This window comes from Delphinapterus leucas, chromosome 4, assembly GCF_059928025.1.
Source record: "Delphinapterus leucas isolate spDelLeu-1000000601 "Yukka" chromosome 4, BTC_Dleu_Yukka2, whole genome shotgun sequence".
NCBI classification, from domain to species: domain Eukaryota; kingdom Metazoa; phylum Chordata; class Mammalia; order Artiodactyla; family Monodontidae; genus Delphinapterus; species Delphinapterus leucas.
In genome coordinates this window covers 4900760-4918575 of record NC_143132.1, presented here as the reverse complement: position 1 = coordinate 4918575, position 17816 = coordinate 4900760, and the positions used below count along the sequence as shown (strand labels likewise).

Below are 17816 nucleotides of genomic sequence, written 5' to 3'. Positions count from 1 at the left end.
ATATGACTTTGCTGAGCATGGTGGTTTTATTTTTTAATGAACTGGTACCATTATATAGTGTTTTCACTTTGAACTTACTTTATTCTTAGTGTGGTAGGCCGAATAATGGCCCCCAAAAGATATGCAGGTCTTAACCCCTGGAACCAGTCAACGTTTTCTTACATGGTGACAAGAACTTTGTAGATGTGATTAAAGATCTTGAGATGGTGAGATTTTCCTGGATTATCTGTTGGGCCATAAACGCAGTCACAAGTGTTTTTACGAGAGGGCGACAAAGGGAGATTTGATACAGGAGAGGAAAACAACGAGACCAGTGAAAAAGGATGCTACCCTGTGGGCTTCAAAGGTGGAAGAAGGCGCTAGGAGCCCAGGAATGCAGCTCTAGAGAAAGTGAAAGCAAGGGGATGGACACTCTCCCACAGCCTCTGGAGGGAACACCTCTCGACACACTGATTTTGGCCTAGTGACCCTGATTTCAGACCTCTGACCTCCAAGCTATAGGAGAATAAAGGTGTGTTGTTTTACGTCACCGAGGTTATAATTATTTGATGCAGCAGCAATATAAAACTGATATACTTATGCCCAAATACAGAAAATCCAGAACAAGGGTAGTCGGTTTGGGAGAGAGGTTAAGGACACCTGAAATTTAACGGGCCAGGCTCTGCGCTGGTTACTTTACGCGGATTAGGTCTCAACCTCACAACAATCATGGGAGAAAGAGGATCTCGTCATCACCATCACCATCATTTCAGTTTTAAAGACGAAAGTAACTCACAGGAAAGGCTAAGTAATGTCCTCCAAATCACCCACCTGGTAAGTAGCAGAGTTTGAACCCATGTCTGCTTGACTCATAAGTACAATTTCCAAAAGGCACCTTCCACTCAACAAATTAACTGAATATCACTGTAGAAGGCTTTTGTATTGAGTTTAAAATTCTGCTCTGATTGGAGCATAACGGGTTACTGATTAATGACCTTTATGGCCTGAAAGCAGAGTGTCTGAAGCAACCACTTTTGAAGAGCTTCTTTTTATAGTAACCTGCAAAGAGCAGCCCATCCCACAAGTGAATGTGGTGGGCGGTCCCACAGACACTGTTCACATAGCCATAACATAAATGCCATTAATAATTCCGCATTCAATACAGTCTTGCCCCAAAGAAGTTGTTTCTGCATCATCAAATCCTGGCAGCAACTTTGCTATATCTGAGCTGCCACTTCTCACAAATAATGGCCTTTTATCCCACTTGAAACTTGTCACCTGGAACAAATAAGGTCTTTACAAGTCCCAGAAAATGAGAGAATTCTCTCCACAAAGTATATTATTTTTTACTCATTCCCTACCCTGACATAATAAGAGGGGTTAACCTACCGGAGAGGTCGAATTCACATCACCCCAAAAAATGCAGTGAGGATTTGCTCATATCAGAAGGGAAAAATCTGGTTTGTATAAAAAAGTAAAATCTGACATGCAGAAAAATTATTCTAAAAACTAACAATCAAGTAAATTTTATTTATTTATTATAAATAAAGTTTGATAAAATTTACTTTATAATCTATAATTACATCAGTAAAATGATTTCATGCCACAGAGACTTACTCAGATATCACGTTTCTATGTGGTAAGAAAGTCTCAGGATCTCTCACAAGTCCTGGGTCTGAGGAACTTTCCCTAAATCCCTCAAAATTTCCTTTGTGGTATAAAGAGATCAACATTCCCTAAACTGATCAATAGTTTAAAAGAAATTGCAATAAAAAATAACAAAATGATGACTCCTTATACTCAGCGATTCCCCTATACCAGAGGATGTCTGAGGGCCTCACAGCCAGTAACTCTTTACTCCTCTCATTATGAGGAAGTATCTTTGTCATCCCTGTTTTGCAAATGAGGAAACTGAGACACAAAGTGGGTACGAGGTATAGCCAGAATTCTATGCTAAGCATATTAGGGCCAGAGTCTTCTTAAGCACAATGTTTTAATGTCTCATCAAAATTCTAAAAGGCTTTTCAGAGAAACTCGGATATCTTACTTCATAACTTACACAAAAGTCTAAATAGCCAAGAACAGCAAGGACTCACTCTACCCGATAACAAGACTAGTTATAAACCACGGTAATTGAACCAGTGGTCTGTTGGTGTGGGGATGGACCAGTGGGTCTCTGGAGCCAACGAGAGGCCAGAAGAGACCTGCACTACACAGGAGGGAAGAAAGGAAAAGAAGAGACACTCAGGAAATAACGCTGGGACTATTTGTTACCATATGGAGGTAAACAAAATTTAATCCCTATCTCTCACTGTACAAAAATCAACTCAAGGTAAATTAAGGACTTAATGAAATGCAAGTCAATACAAACTATTCTGGAAAAGAAAATAGGAAATGTGTAGTAGGAACACAATTTTTAAGATAAGAACACCAATCAAAAATTGGAAAATTAATCTGAGAGTACCTATTCATCAAGAAAAACAGCAAAAAGGTGAAATATAAAGCACAAATGGGGAGAAACTTACAGCACCTGCAACCATATTACTAACAAAGAATTAGTATAAAGAATATACAATAAACTACAAAGAGAGAGAGAGGAAGAAGATAAACAATCCAATAACAAATGGGCTAAAGGCATTAGTAGGCATTTCACAGAATTAAATTTTTCTTTTTCAAATCACTGAATTCCATTTCTCTACTAGATCATTCCTAACAGCGTACGGCTGAGAGGTTATCGCACCCATCTTACCCTCTCATCTCAAATCCTTCCTTAGCTCCGCTTTCCCCCTCAGCCTTCTACTCTCACCTCCTAAAAAGGTGATTTTCCCCACCGCGCCACCAGAACAGCTCTTATAGACGTCACCATGGCCCACATGTCACCCCTGCATGACATGAATATTCGACGCTACTGATCATGCCCGGTCGCCCTCTGATCAGAAACCTCTTGAGGCTCCTACTCAGATTCCTTTGAGGATTCCCTCTATTTTCCTGAATGTTGAAGTGTCTCTGCACTCAGTCTGGGACCTTTTCCCTATTTATACTCACTCCCTTGATGATCACCCATCCTGAAGGTTTTTAATGGTATCTCTAGGCTGGCATCTCCTAATGTCTCGTTCTAGCCCAGACCTCTCATCTGAACTCCAAACGTCTATGCCCAACTGCCTCCTCCCATCTGCACTAGGATGTTGGGTTTGCTTCGCAGAGGGGACACGCCCCTAAGTGAGCCCTGGTCCTTCCCTTCCTGCCCTCCAACCTCTCCTCTCTCCAGCTTGCCCATCACCACAAGCAGTACCTGAAAGCAATCGTCCTTTCTCTGTCACCGCAAATCCCATTCATCAGAAAAACCTAACGCTCAACCGAAACGCGACCCCCTTTCACCGCATCCGTATCATCTCTCCTTAGCAGGGCTGCAATGCCTGTTTTGTCTGCGAGCTCCACGCGATGGACAGAGAAATCCGGTCAGAACTCTGGTCACAGAATGTCACTCTGCTCCAACACCTCCCACTCTCTCTCTGTCCTCATCTCCTTCATCGGCACCCCCTTGGTCACCCTGCTTTCGCCCCGCAGAGGCCTCCTTACGGTACTTGAAACACACCTGACACAACATTGCTGCGGGGCTTTGGAACTTCCTGTTTGCTCTGCCTGGGAAGTTCTTCCCCTGACATCTCCCTCACCATCCCCAGGTTTTCACACAAATGTCCCCTCCTCAGCCCCCCATCTGAAACTCCACATCTCCCCTAAAATTACTCTTCACTGCTTCAGTTTTCCCCTGACACCAATTACCATCTAACCAGCTACACCGTCTATTTATCCTGTTCATGCACATGAAGCTACCTTAGGACACTGGGTTGCCTGTTTTGTTTGCTCTCTAGCTCCAGACCTAGAATCAATGGGCACAGCAATTGCACAGATAATTATTTGTTGGATGGAAGAACGAACTACACACACCATCATGGATACATCTCAAAGCAATAATGTTGAGAAAAAAGCCAGTCCCAGAAGAACACCTCCTTTGTGATTCTAATTACATAAAGTTCAAGAGCATGCACATCTTAGCAAGATATTACTTAGGGCTACGAACACATGTTGACACAACTACAAAGAAAAGCAAGGATTAACTAACATCAAATTCAGGAGTGAGGTTCCCTCTGGGGGAGGGGGTGTGATTGGAGAGGAGCACACGGGAATTTTCAAGGACACCCTTCGGTTTCTTAACTTTGGCAAGGGTTCTACACACTCATTTTGTTAGTGTAAAAAATTTGTAGGACTTTCCTGGTGGCACAGTGGTTGAGAATCTGCCTGCCAATGCAGGGGACACAGGTTCGAGCCCTGGTCTGGGAAGATCCCACATGCCGCGGAGCAACTGGGCCCGTGAGCCACAATTACTGAGCCTGCGCGTCCGGAGCCTGTGCTCCGCAACAAGAGAGGCAGTGATAGTGAGAGGCCCGCGCACCGCGATGAAGAGCGGCCCCCGCTCGCCACAACTGGAGAAAGCCCTCGCACAGAAACAAAGACCCAACACAGCCATAAATTAATTAATTAATTAATTTAAAAATTCACGACATATGTTAATATTAAAAAAAATTGTAAAAAGACAAGAAAAATCATTTAGAGTACAGCAGACCACGTCACCTCTTTGGAATCCAATGTTCATAATACGGGATTTCAAATACGGTCCCACCACTGATACATCTTGGCCGTAATACAAACTCACTGAGCAGCAAAATCAGTTTACTTATTCTTGCCCCACAGCCCAACTGGATGGCAAAACTCACCCCAAGAGACTGAGCTGTAACAGCCAAGGCAAGAAGCAGGTGACGGTCATCTCTGATTTTGTATCCGCCAACAGCGCTTTGTACGTGGCAATGATGAAAAGAGACATCTTCTAATGCATTACACAAACCATGGAATTTGACTTAGTAGCGTGGGGGTTTGTATCAAGAGAGGAGAATGAATTCCCAAAGCCTCTGTTAAGAGTGGGTGCTTCCTTTCTGCTGCGCCCCTCCTTTTCTCAAAAGCCAGTTCAGCTCTCCCTCCTGCCTGAGAGCAGCTGCCCTCACTGCCCACATACACGTGGGTCCTCACGGGCTCCCACAGCTGAAAAGGGCGTCATGAGGCAGAGACTCCGCTAAATGCTCTTCCTCAGGAAAATTACCTTTGGCTCCATTGACATCTGACACTTTGGCATGAACACCGAGAAGATTTGAGACAATATGTGAGAAAACGTGCAGTTATCTTTAAAACATTGTTATAACACTGGATAAGAATGCAAATGTTCAACGGTAGTCCTGTGAATAAACCTCAAGGAAATAAACAAATTAGATGATAGACAGATGGATAGACAGCTAGACAGACAGACAGGTAGGTAGGTAGTAGATAGATGGAGAGATAAGCAAATAAGTAAATGGAGGAAGGAATGAGTTTGTTGTGCTTAACTAGTTATCCCCAGCAAATATTATATACTAGACACTCAATAAACATCTGTTGACTGAATGAATGAGGTAATGGATGTCAAACAACGGGATAAACTATGGTCCAAAGTATCTAACACCTCGTCAGCTACGCCACACCTGAGTAGACACAATCAGCCCTTCGGCCTCCACTGTGTGCGAAGCTCAGGTAAACGTGCATTTTGCTTCCTTCTCCTGGACACCAGGCCTTTAGGAAGCCAGCCTGTCCATGTTCCTGCTACATGGCAGGTGCTTGATGAACAAACTGTTTTACTTAATCACTTATATATTTGGGGAGAGTATCTACAAGAATCCATCCAATTTCATGTATCAGGAGGTTTCCCTTGACCTCTCAGATACCAGAAAATGACCTTCTCCAGGGAAAATCTGGTTGTACCAGGCGAGTCCAGTGTGGTGACACTAAGGCCTCTATCTCTGGGTGACAAAGAGCCTTGGAGGGGTCAAAACCTTCCACAGCTTATGTATAGTCCTTTGTTCTCCAGAACCGTGCCATCCCATATGACAGCCAACAGCTGCATGTGACTATTAAATTCAAATCCATGAAAGTTAAATAAAATTAGTAATTCCACTCCTTAGTCACTCTAACCACATTTCAAGTGCTTGGGAGTCACATCTGCCTAGTGGCTACGAGCCGCTAAATGGCCTAATGTTCTAGAACATTTCCATCATCACAGAAAGTTGCTTTTAGACAGGGCTGGGCTGGCATGTGATCCGATGTTACAGTATCACCTTTGATTGTACCTCAAAGGATACTGAATATAAACCAGCTAGAAATCCTGAAAACTACAGAAAGAGCTAAAATGATTTAATAAGGATTATGGAACTTAAAAAGACATGAATCATAGTTTAGGAAGCAAAAATATAAATGAAGTAGCATTTCATGGGGGAAGGGAATGAGTAAATCCTCTACTTAAAGATGAAACAACACATTATACAAAGTATAAACGGATACAAGTGACGCTCTTTAGATCTATATAATGCTGAATTGAAAGCAAATGCATTGGTCAAGATATAAACGAATCCATTTACAAACTAATTGGATTGTTAGGTGCACATTGCTATCAGTAGCCTGAGGTAGCACTTCCAACTAATGGTGGTAATTGTTTTTAAATAACCTTAAGAGGAGCACAGTCATCTCAGTGCTCTATTTAACTCCCTTTTCTAGTGGAGAAATTATGCTATAGATCAGCCTAATGGGAACACACACCTGATATGCATACAAAGGGCAACTGAAGAGTCAAGAAGTAAAATGTTTAAAAAACAATGCTTCGTAGAATGAATTAAGACAAACAAGAACCTGCACTATCACTGCAGCAGAGCCAAAAGCCTGCACCCTTCACATGCACGGTTCTGCACTTGCTAGCTTTGTGACCTGGAATTTGCCACTAAGCCTCACTGCATTTTCAAATTTCCATCTGCAAAGTGAAAGGGGTTGTGCGACTGTTTGGCATTTCTTTTCGTTCCTGGGGGCAGTGAATCAATGACCACGGCAGTGACAGAGATGGGAAGGAAGAGTGGCCGAGTCTTTCTCATCATCAAGCCAGCTCCTCCCATGCCGGGCCCAGATGGAGGCACCGACATCTTCCCAGTCACCTTCCCCAGACACCTTGGACCCAGGCTCCATCGTTCTGCTGACCCTGCCACTATCCTGTCCTCCCTGTTGCAACACCACGTACAAAACACACACACACACACACACACACACACACACACACACACACACACCATGCACACATTAGCGGACAGGTGAGTTCAACAGCAAACCAAGAGGGCTGATGGGATGGGAGCGAGGGGAGGCGCAATCTCTGTCGTGAGCGTTAGTCGCTGCCTCCGCCGCTAACGTTCTGGTATGAGTCGCTAAAAGCATGGTGAAATCTTGCTTGGCCATTGGATGTGCTTCTCACTGTTTACCAAATTCCAGGTTAAAAGGACTGACATTTTGCGTATTCCCCAGAGATGAAGACGTCAAAAGAAAATGGGTATTAGCAAGAAAAGACCTGATGTGAATTCAGCAGGCATTTGGGAGCCTAAAAAAGATGTGTTGTGTTCAAGGTACTTTAAGAAGACAGATTTTGACAGAAGCGCTCCAAATATTAAACTGAAACCTGGAGTCATACCTTCTAATTCCCCATCTCACTTATAGGGGAAAAGAGAAAAGCTTCACTGTAGGAAAAACTTCACCCTCAAGCCCTTCCAGTCACAAACCACAGTCACCACCTTGTTGGTGCTTCCTCGTGTATGGAGGAATTCCAGTCCCAGGTCATTTTTGAGCATAGCTACAGTGTAATGGACAGTCCAAAGAAATTTAAGCATAAATTAGATCAAGTGATCAGCGAGCTAGGGGATACCAAGAAAAGTCTGCGGAATGTTTTAGATGGAGAAAAACGTTTCCAAAAATCACTGAGGAAGACAATCAGGGAATTAAAGGATGAATGTCTCATCTGCCAAGAAACAGCAAACAGACTGGAAGTTTTCTGTTGGGAGTGATGTCAGGAGAGTATGAACTATATTTCATGAAATAATTTCACGTTATGTTCTACCTAAAATTGATATTGGTACAGCTTTTCAGAAAATGATTACCATCATTAAATAATATCCGTCAGGGCTTCCCTGGTGGCGCAGTGGTTGAGCATCCGCCTGCCGATGCAGGGGACGCGGGTTCGTGACGCGGTTCGGGAGGATCCCACATGCCGCAGAGCGGCTGGGCCTGTGAGCCATGGCCGCTCAGCCTGCACGTCCGGAGCCTGTGCTCCGCAGCGGGAGAGGCCACAACAGTGAGAGGCCCACGTACCGCAAAACAAAACAAAACATATAGCATTTATTTAGCGGTTGCCACATGCTAAGTACGGTACTAAACACTTTCATATTTTAACTCACTTAATCCTTACCACCCACATCCCTAGGAAGGAGGTATTTTTATCCCCATTTTATACACAAGGAAATTAAGGCACAGAAAGGTCGGTCAAAGTCATACAGTTTGTATGTCTTGGAGCCAGAACTGCAACCCAGGCCATGTAGCTTGCAAGCCTGTGCAATTAATTTCTAGAATATTCTACAGCTCTGTGAAGAAAGTTATCAACCAAGTGGCAATATATACATATTTTACTATACTGCATATACAAGAGATCATGTCAATCAAAATCTATGGTTGATTGCCTGCAAAAAATGATTGCAGTAATTTTCCCACCCCTCTGTACTTGGCCTTTGCAATGCGGCTGCAGCTCCTCACATGAAGAAGTGTCTTCTTCTCAAGTCCTTGAATCTGGGCTTGACCATGTGACTTGCTTTAACCAATGGGATATTTACAAACATGATGCAAGCAAAGGCCTGAAAACTGCCTGTGCACTGGAACTTGCTGGAGACATGGGATGACCACCACGTGGGCAAGCTAGGCTAGCCCCCTGGGAGCTAAGAAACACAAGTAGAGGCCCAGCCAACCCAGCCATCCCAACAGAAGCCCTTTAAATGGGTGGTTTGAGAATGATCTGCAATGTTCTCTTCCTTTGCCTTCTAACGCCTGGTCTTTTCGTTGATTTGTTCACCAAGGCATGGCTGAACCCTCCCTATATGCCTGACATTGTTTTGTGCGCAGGACTCTGTACGTATAGTGTAATGAGAAGAAATGTGTCTCCCAAAAAGGTATGTTCAAGGTCTAATCCCCAGTACCTATGAATGTGAACTTATTTGGAAACAGACATAACCAACGTTCCAGAGATGCAGAGACAGACACACCAGGAGAATATCATGTGATGACAGAGGCAGAGAATGGAGTGATGCAGCCATAAACCGAGGGTTGCTGGCAGCCACCAGGAGCTGGGATTGAGGGCTGGAACAGACCCCCCTCAGAGCGTCCAGAAGGAACTAACCCTGCCAACACCTCAATTTCATACTTCTGGCCACCAGAACTCTGGAATTATCAATATCTTTTGTTTTAAGGCACTCAGCTTGTGGTACTTTGTCATAGCAGCCTAGGAAATTAATATGTATATGTATTCTGGGAAACATAGAAAAAGAACCCGGAGAAGAAAGAAAGATCACAAAATAAGAAACTGAAACTGAGATACAGATTGGAGGAGGTGCAGTAACTTCTGGCATAAAAGTGAATGAATCCCTTTGCTAACACCTATCCTTCTCCGGGGCCCACTGTGGCTCTGCAGTCAGCTGCCTGCTTGCCTGAGGACCAGGAGAGCCACCCTGGACACCTTGGGAGAGGAAGGTGCTAAACCAGCTCCTAAGGGAGCCTTTACATCCCAAGTGGGCTTGTCTTTCTTCCAGCCAAGACATGCCTGGCAGAAATTCAGGAGAAACAGGCTTCTTCAGAAGGCCTGGTCAAGACACACTCCTACTCTAGCAGGTGGTGTTAAGGCAGACATCTGATCTGTAGCTCTTCGTCTGGCCTGCACCCAAACGTGCATCCTAGTTAATAAATTACTCCCAAAGAACCCCAATGTGCTTGTGACAATCCTCAGAGCAGAGGGGTCTAGGCTACACAGGGCTGCCTGACAGGGGTACTGGGGTGTGGACTGGGGGGATAGGACCATGTGGGAGGGAGAAATCACAACAGCTCCTTCCCAGCCCAGATCTCTGTCTTTGCCCCATCCCACCTCCGGGGTGTTGAGTCCTTCTGGAACGAGAACTAATCACCCAGGGGGACCCCAGGTTCCACACCCCTCAGCCTTTCAAACTGTTTCTTATTCTAATTCCATCCGGAGTGTCCCATCTCACCTCCCACCACTCCCCAAAACCCCAACAATCAAGACCCCTCACTATCCCCTAATTCTTCCAACATCATGGCAGCCTTGCAACCAACTCTACTCTGGGTGCCTCACGGCACTTTGGAGTCTCTCTCTGTTGGTTGACATCTTTTTGAAGCCTGATGAAAATAACCAGCTGAACAACCTCGAAAGTGTGTGTGTGTCTCCCCTACGCCCTTCCAATCACTGATAAATACCCATGATACTGAGAAAAGCTGGCTCACCTGTCTCAGCCTCTTCCTCTTCTAGTTGGGGGACTCCAGGGAGCGTTCTTAAAGATTAATACTCACGTCAACAGGGACTTGTGCTGCTAAGACCCTTCGGTGCTGCCTTCGGCACAGATCTGGTCCAGTTCTCAGACTTCTGCCCTGGCTGTTGGCCTGGTGGACCCCACAGCCCTTGCTATACAAGCAGGAGAACCAGCTAAGTCCGACACAAATACGAGTGGTCGAAGTTTGCCTACAACCACTTCCCCATCTCTGAGATGCTCCCTGGTGGCGGTCAACGCACAGCACGAGGTGGTGCCTATGCTTTCAGCAACACCTTCCCCCCCTCCCCCCTCTGTCTCAGCATCGAAGTCCAGCCGTCGCCCTCCACACCCCAAAGGAGGGAGGTGGTGAGAGGCAGAATTCACCTCTCCGATCCCCACTTAGAATCAGGCACTGCATCTGATCCTTTCACACCCATTGATTCCACTGGTCCTTGCCTCAATCCTGCTCCAAGTATTACAAGATTATTCCCATTTTTTAAGATAAGGAAACTGAGGCTGAGAGAGGCACTGTAACCTGCACAAAAATCCATGCATCATATAGAGCAGAATTCGGATTTGCTTCCCAGCCAGCCCTGCCCCAGAGACAATGCTCTTTCAACTGGACCATAGAGGCCTCAGCTGCAGGCCTTTCAGAGTTAAAAGTTGCCACTTACAGACACTCAAAGCCAATCAGCAGCGTCACTGTTTTGCCATAGTCAGGCAGGCAAGAGCCAGAAAAATCACTGCAGCTGTGGCAATTCTGCTGCACAGATTCTCTGTGACCCCCTCCGTCCCCACTGGCCAATGTCTTGCATGGCTGTCCTCTGTTCCTGGAGCTCCATGAGACAGGGTCTCTGGGGAACAGCGCACCAACTGTACCCATGACAGCACCCAGCCCTCCTGCATCTCCATCTGCTGTGCCCGACCCCCAAACTGACCTTCCTATCCACCCCTTCATCCTCCCAGCTGGTGCTCTGGCTTAAGTAGAACAGGGTTCCCCAAGACACCTTGCTGGGCGCCAACTCAATCTCACAACCCCAGTGAGTGTGTGTGCAGAGAGAGAGAGACAGAAAGACAGATAGGCAGATAGACTGTGGAGCTTTGGGCTGGGCTTCAAAATGGATGGAAGGACTTATTTACAATCTTGAGATTCCTAGACCACAGCTTGGTACTCAGCTCCTCCCCTTTCCCTGCTATGATGCAGGAATCACTGCTGAATTTCTACCTTCCTAGCTTCAATGCCTCCATCCCATCTGTAACCTGGCAACTCCTATGGAACAAGCTGGTCTGGTATCTGAATTGAGTGGAACCTGGATGGGGGCTTGAAATTGTTAGTGAGTGACTCCAAATCAAGTCTTAGGCTTTGTCTATGCTCTTTCCAGGTAGTGGGCTTTATCATCCATTACTCTATGCGACTTTGCTAAACCCAAGTACAGCTCCGGGATGCTCCAAGCCCACCAACTCGGTACCGGCATTACTTTCCTATCTGCCACTGTAGCAAATCACCACATACATCGTGGCTTTAAATAACACAGATTTATTATCTCACCGTCCTAGAGGTTAGAAGACCACACGGGTGGGCAGAGACGGTCCTTCCTAAGGCTGCAGAGGAGGATCGCTTCCTTGTCTTTGCCTGCAGTCCTTGGCTTGTGGCCCCTTCTTCCATCTCCTCGCTCTGTCTCTCTCTCCTTCCGTCCCCTGCCCTTCTGCTCTCCTCTTGTAAGGATCCCCGTGACTACACTGGGCTTACCTAGATAACATCCCCACTCAAGCTCTTAACTCAATTCCATCTGCAAAGTCCTGACTGTCATGTAAGGTAGCATCATCACTGGTTCCAGGATTAGGGCATGGGCATTTTGGGGGCCTACATGGGCACCCACATGTGCCATGACCCACAGAGGGCGCTGTGGACTCATAGGCCAGGAGCTGTATCTTCAAAAGTTTTGAACCTCACAGGGCCTTGTCCTTGAGGGCCGATTTTTTTTTTTAAGTGATTTTTTTAAATTAATTAATTAATTAATTTTTATTTTTGGCTGCGTTGGGTCTTTGTTGCTGTGCACGGGCTTTCTCTAGTTGCGGCGAGTGGGGCCTACTCTTTGTTGCTGTGCGCGGGCTTCTCGTTGCGGTGGCTTCTTTTGCGGAGCATGGGCTCCAGGCTCACAGGCTTCAGCAGTTGTGGCTCGCAGGCTCAGTAGTTGTGGCACATGGGCTCTACAGCGCAGGCTCAGTAGTTGTGGCGCATGGGCTTAGCTGCTCCACGGCATGTGGGATCCTCCCAGACCAGGGCTCGAACCCATATCCCCTGCATTGGCAGGCGGACTCTTAACCACAGCGCCACCAGGGAAGCCCCTTGATGGCCGTTTGACATATAGTGTTTGGATAAATGAATGGAGAGTATGTGGACTGAACTGTGTCCCTTCAAAATACAAGTATTGAAATCATAACCCCCATTAGTTCAGAATGTGACCTCATTTAAAGATAGGGTTTTACAGAAGTCATCAAGGTAAAATGAGGTCATTGTGAGTGGGCTCTAATGCGATCTGACTTTGTCCTTATGAAAAGGGGGAAACCTGGGCACAGACACACAGGGGGAGGCCATGTGAACAGGAAGACGGCCGTCTGCAAGTCAGGAGGCATGGAACTCAGTCTTCTCCCACAGGCCTCTAAGGAATCCAGCACCTTGAAAGTCTACTGTTAAGTCCCCCAGCTTGTGGCGCTTGTTATAACAGCCCTAGCAAATGAGTGCAGATAATAAAGCTCCTAATTAGAGAGCACTCTGGTACATTGAAAGTAAGATTTAAAAAAAAAGAAAAGAAAATAACTTGTCACAGGGTTCTGTGCCACCAGAAGTATTTCACACTGTTAGTTTGGGGGCAGGGGGAGGGGCTTAGAGCATCATTTCCTAGTCAGTGTTGTTGCCATCTCTGGGTACATGGATATTAAAGCAAAGATGGCCGGGCACCTGCCCCTCTCCCAGTGAGGCGTTCTGGCACCAGGAGAGGATGCTGCCCCTCGGACCCCCGGGCTCCACCCTGCACAGAGCAAGACCAGACTGGAGGCAAACTTCTAAGGAGTTGCCAGGCCCCTCTGGTCCCTGGTCAGCCCTGCTGCTCTTCCTGTGTGGTCTCCACCTGTCTGCCGTCAAGTGTAACTCTCCCCCCAAGCCCAGAGCTCTGTGTGAGTCATCCACACTTTTATTATGAATTGTTTATTCTCCAGGGTGTCTGTGGCCACAAGTGACATCTCCAGTTAAGAACAACAACTAAAAGAGTGTCCCCTGAGAAAGAATTTTGAGGCTTTGGACAGAGGTGGGGTAAAGGATTTGGGCGAGGGTAATCCAGTCATTGCAGGTAGGGTATGGCCCCCTCACAAGACCATCTTTGACATCTTGTAAAATGTTCAGGAAGGGATTTTCTCCAGAAGAAATTAGTTCAGGGTCATCTTATTAGAAATAGGTTAAGTATTTGCTGGAGGCCACCAATAAGATGGGTGGTGATTTGGTGTCCACGACCAAAGATGACCCCTCGCACTGCACTGCCAGTGTGTTTATTAAAGCCAGTGAAAGGTCTTGATCTCTGGATGCCCCCTTATTGTGCATCTTACACACCAATAGTGGGGAATTACTTACTGATCAATTGTGGGGAAAATAATTAGCTTCCCTCCACCCCGGGCTAATTACAGAGAGCATCATTTAGGCAACGCCGTGCACACATGTGCAGCCCACCTCCACCCTGCCTTCCCAGACCGGCCGGGAGGCAGACAGCAAGTGCATTCCGGTGACAGCTGGCAAGCCAGCCTCTGGGAATGAAACATTTTAGCACTTCATAAATTTCTAACAAGGTTTCAGATTGCCGCCGTTTCCCTCCTCTCAGCTCTGTCAACTAGTGAAAGGGAGGGGAAAAATAGACTAATTAAATCTACAGTGAGAAAGTGCTACTGGTAAGATTGCTACTTATTAAAAATAATGAACTGTTAGGACCAATTTGCAAAGTAGGTGAAATTCTCCCCATTTCCCCTATATATAAAAACACATCCTTCTGATTGTATATATATTAGGTATATATGGATATATATCAGAACGGAATATGATATATGACATTCTTAAACCTAATGGAAGGTGACACATAATAAAGTAAAACATTGAGAGACTATGTAACAATACTCGATATGAACACTGAGGCTTGATACCATGTACAAAGTAGGTCATTTCAAATTCTTTTCCCACATGATTGTTATCGCAAGAAAAATTATTGCCGGTGACGTACCAAATGGAAAGAAACACAGCCTTGAAAACCTTCCTGAAATGACAATTTCCAAGTTTTGATCACCATCACTAATTTTTTAAAATAACAGCAATAAAGCTCTCTTCATTCTTTCACTCTCTGTTTTAGAAGGAAAGATAGTCAACTGGAGATATGCAAGACTGAGGGGCAGGGCGAGCAAAGAGAAAGGAAAATAACTCACAAAGTATTTCACTGTCAACTAAAAAACATGTAAGCAGCTTGGTGGCGGGGGGTGAGTTCAGAAAAATAAAAGATAAAATTTTAAAGAATTTTATTCTGAGGAAAGCAACGTACCCTCCTGTTTCTATGAGCACAAGTTAAGTAAGTGCAGCTGTCTTCAGCCGGTAGGTGTATCTCCTACAATAACTACACAGGCTGCTATGCAGGGGACAGTATCGGACATGTGAGTAGAATAGGGCAAAAACGAGGGCGCTGACAATCCTGTCGGTAACTCGGGGTCCAAATCCCTCTGAGCCAAGCGCACAGCCAAGCACAAAGCAGGTACTGGAGAACAAGCAGCTGTGGGGCCGGGGTTATCAGTGCTGCCTGCCCCTGCCCACCGCACGTCTGGCACCCCCTGCACAGGACTCGCTTTCTTCTACCCCACGGAGGCAGCACAATGGGCCAGTTTTCATAGCTGAGGTCACCTGTGAGGCTCTGGCCAGGGTGCTCACACTTCCCCAAAGAAAAATGGATCTACTTCACCTGATGCCTGCTTTCTTTTTCAGCCTGAGAAGGCTGACCTTTAGGATGACGTATATAAACAAACTTCCGCAGCTAGGATGGGAGGAAAATGCAGAGAAGAACATGCGCCCTATTTACGTTCGGGAAAATAAACAGTCCTTTAAAGTACCGGCCCAGATGATATTCACAACAGTGACCTCAGGGTTGGAAATCTCACAACGGCTCCCCACTGAATTTCAGATGCAAATGATCACTTGGTATTAATTTCAGCCTTGCTAATGTTTGGTCCCGAGCATCACAGCTAATTGGCAGGAGGAACTGCCAGTTCTGCTGATGGCAGCCCCGTGGGACACTTGGGATCTTCTGAGTGGTAGAACCCACAGTCACTGGATAGTGTTAGCTTGCCAATTATGAACCTTGGTATCTCGCTCGCCACTCTCTCCCTTCCCCTCCCCTTCCCCCTCTCCCTCTCTCCTCCGTGTGTGTGTGTGTGTGTGTGTGTGTGTGTGTGTGTGTGTGTGTGTGTTTCTACATATGTAGAGGTTTGGTGACAGGGACAAAAAGAAAAAAATTTGAGAATAATAAACAGTGTGATTAAGTGGAAAAGTACTCATAAAACACTCCAATGTTGACTGATAATGCCAAGCAATGTAAAAGTGATTCTAGAAATTCATCCAGGCTTTTAACACATAGGCTGCGACTTCACTAAAGAAAACAAGGTCCCCCCGGGCCACCCTATACCCAGATTACAGCTCGGGGCCACTGAAGGGGACCCACCCATCTGCCCCATTACTTTACAGTGACACCCCCTGTGTGGACTGCAATGTGATCATTCTGAGCACAGCATCGTAACATACATTTTCCCTGTATTTTTATCCAAACGTCCAAGTGATTTTATGGGCATCGTCTGATCTACTGCTTGCCACAACTACATCCATCTTGTCTTCCACCAACAGAAACGATTATTCTCTATCTCTCCCAGCAATTCCTACAGGGCATAACCAGTAAGGACAAGACAAGTGACCAGCCAGCATTTTGGGCTTAATGAATGAACCCGACCTGAGTTTATTCTCATCAAACACAATTTCCATTTCCAGGTGTTTACAAGGTTCATCCAACATCACATGAAGGTCTTTTCCTGGTAAATTTAGAAATCCATCTGCTGCTAGAAGCACTGATGCACTTTGCTCACCAGATCTGGAAGTGTTTCAAGGTAAAAACAGGCTTCCCAAGGAACGTGTTGATTGTAATCAGAGTGAAGCCAGCAGTTACCAGGAACTGAAGTTGAGCGTTGAACCGTGGGCATGACCTGGAGGTATGGAGGAGCTTACTGAGAATGAGAAAAACTGCTTTTTCTTTGGAAAGGGAGGTGGAGGTCTCTGTGGGATACAGCTGAAATTATCTGAAAGGGGACATTATCGGAGGGACTGACATTAAACATGGCAGTTAAAGATCTCCTTCAATGTCAAGGTCAAGTGTTTTGGGGCTGCAAAAGTAGACCTACCTCTAGAGGGTGGTTGGGGGATATTTGCTCACATGAATTCACTGGAGTCTCCACCTTAGAAGCTCGGGGGTCCTGCCCCTGCCCACTTCAATCTCCTCTAAGGCTCTGAGTGGCCATGAGCAGAGCCAGATGCCCTCCCCTGACCTGCAACATTCCAGAACAAACAGTGACATTTACATCCCTGTGATAAACTACTTGCTCCCCCATAAATATTCTGAATGGTTTGAACTTTTGGAGTGGAACCTTCTAGAAAAGATGCTGTGGCATCTTAAATGCTCAAACTCCATTTTTCTTTGGGGAAGTGTGAGCACCCTGGCCAGAGCCTCACAGGTGACCTCAGCTATGAAAACTGGCCCATTGTGCTGCCTCCGTGGGGTAGAAGAAAGCGAGTCCTGGGCTCCCGGAGCACAGAGGCTGAGTGTAAGCAACGCCCAACGTCACGCAGTGAGAACCCGACAGAGGCCCCGAGCCCTAGGCCGGCCCCCTTCACTCACCCCTGGAGAGGCGGTCTTGCAGCTTTGTCCGGGCATCTTGTGTTTAGCCGCACAGAACCCTGAGCTCTTTTCGCAAGCCAAACCAAGAAAGACCCTCTAAATTATACCCGTTACCTTCCTAGAAATAATAGTGAATTGTTACATAACTGGTCTTTGTTATCACAAAACAAACCACTTCCCTCGGTTTTTCAGTTTCTCCTCATATTTATTGAAATATGAAAATCAAAGTTAGCATTAGTTTCCCATCCCTTTCCACCATCTCTTTCCTCTATTGGCAGGTTAGGGTCACAGTGTCAAGGCAGCATGGTGGGACTCACAGCTCCAGCCCTAGGAGATCCATAATTCATGCATAAGTACCTCTTCCAAGACTGGGACCCTGGGATACAGGGATGGTCTT

The 17816-nt window shown here is 45.9% G+C and overlaps 1 pseudogene; it reads left to right on the top strand.

The window, feature by feature from the left end:
* The first annotated feature begins 7163 nt into the window (after nucleotides 1-7163).
* Nucleotides 7164-8357, top strand: LOC111163791 (THAP domain-containing protein 6 pseudogene; annotated as a pseudogene).
* Nucleotides 8358-17816: the final 9459 nt, after the last annotated feature.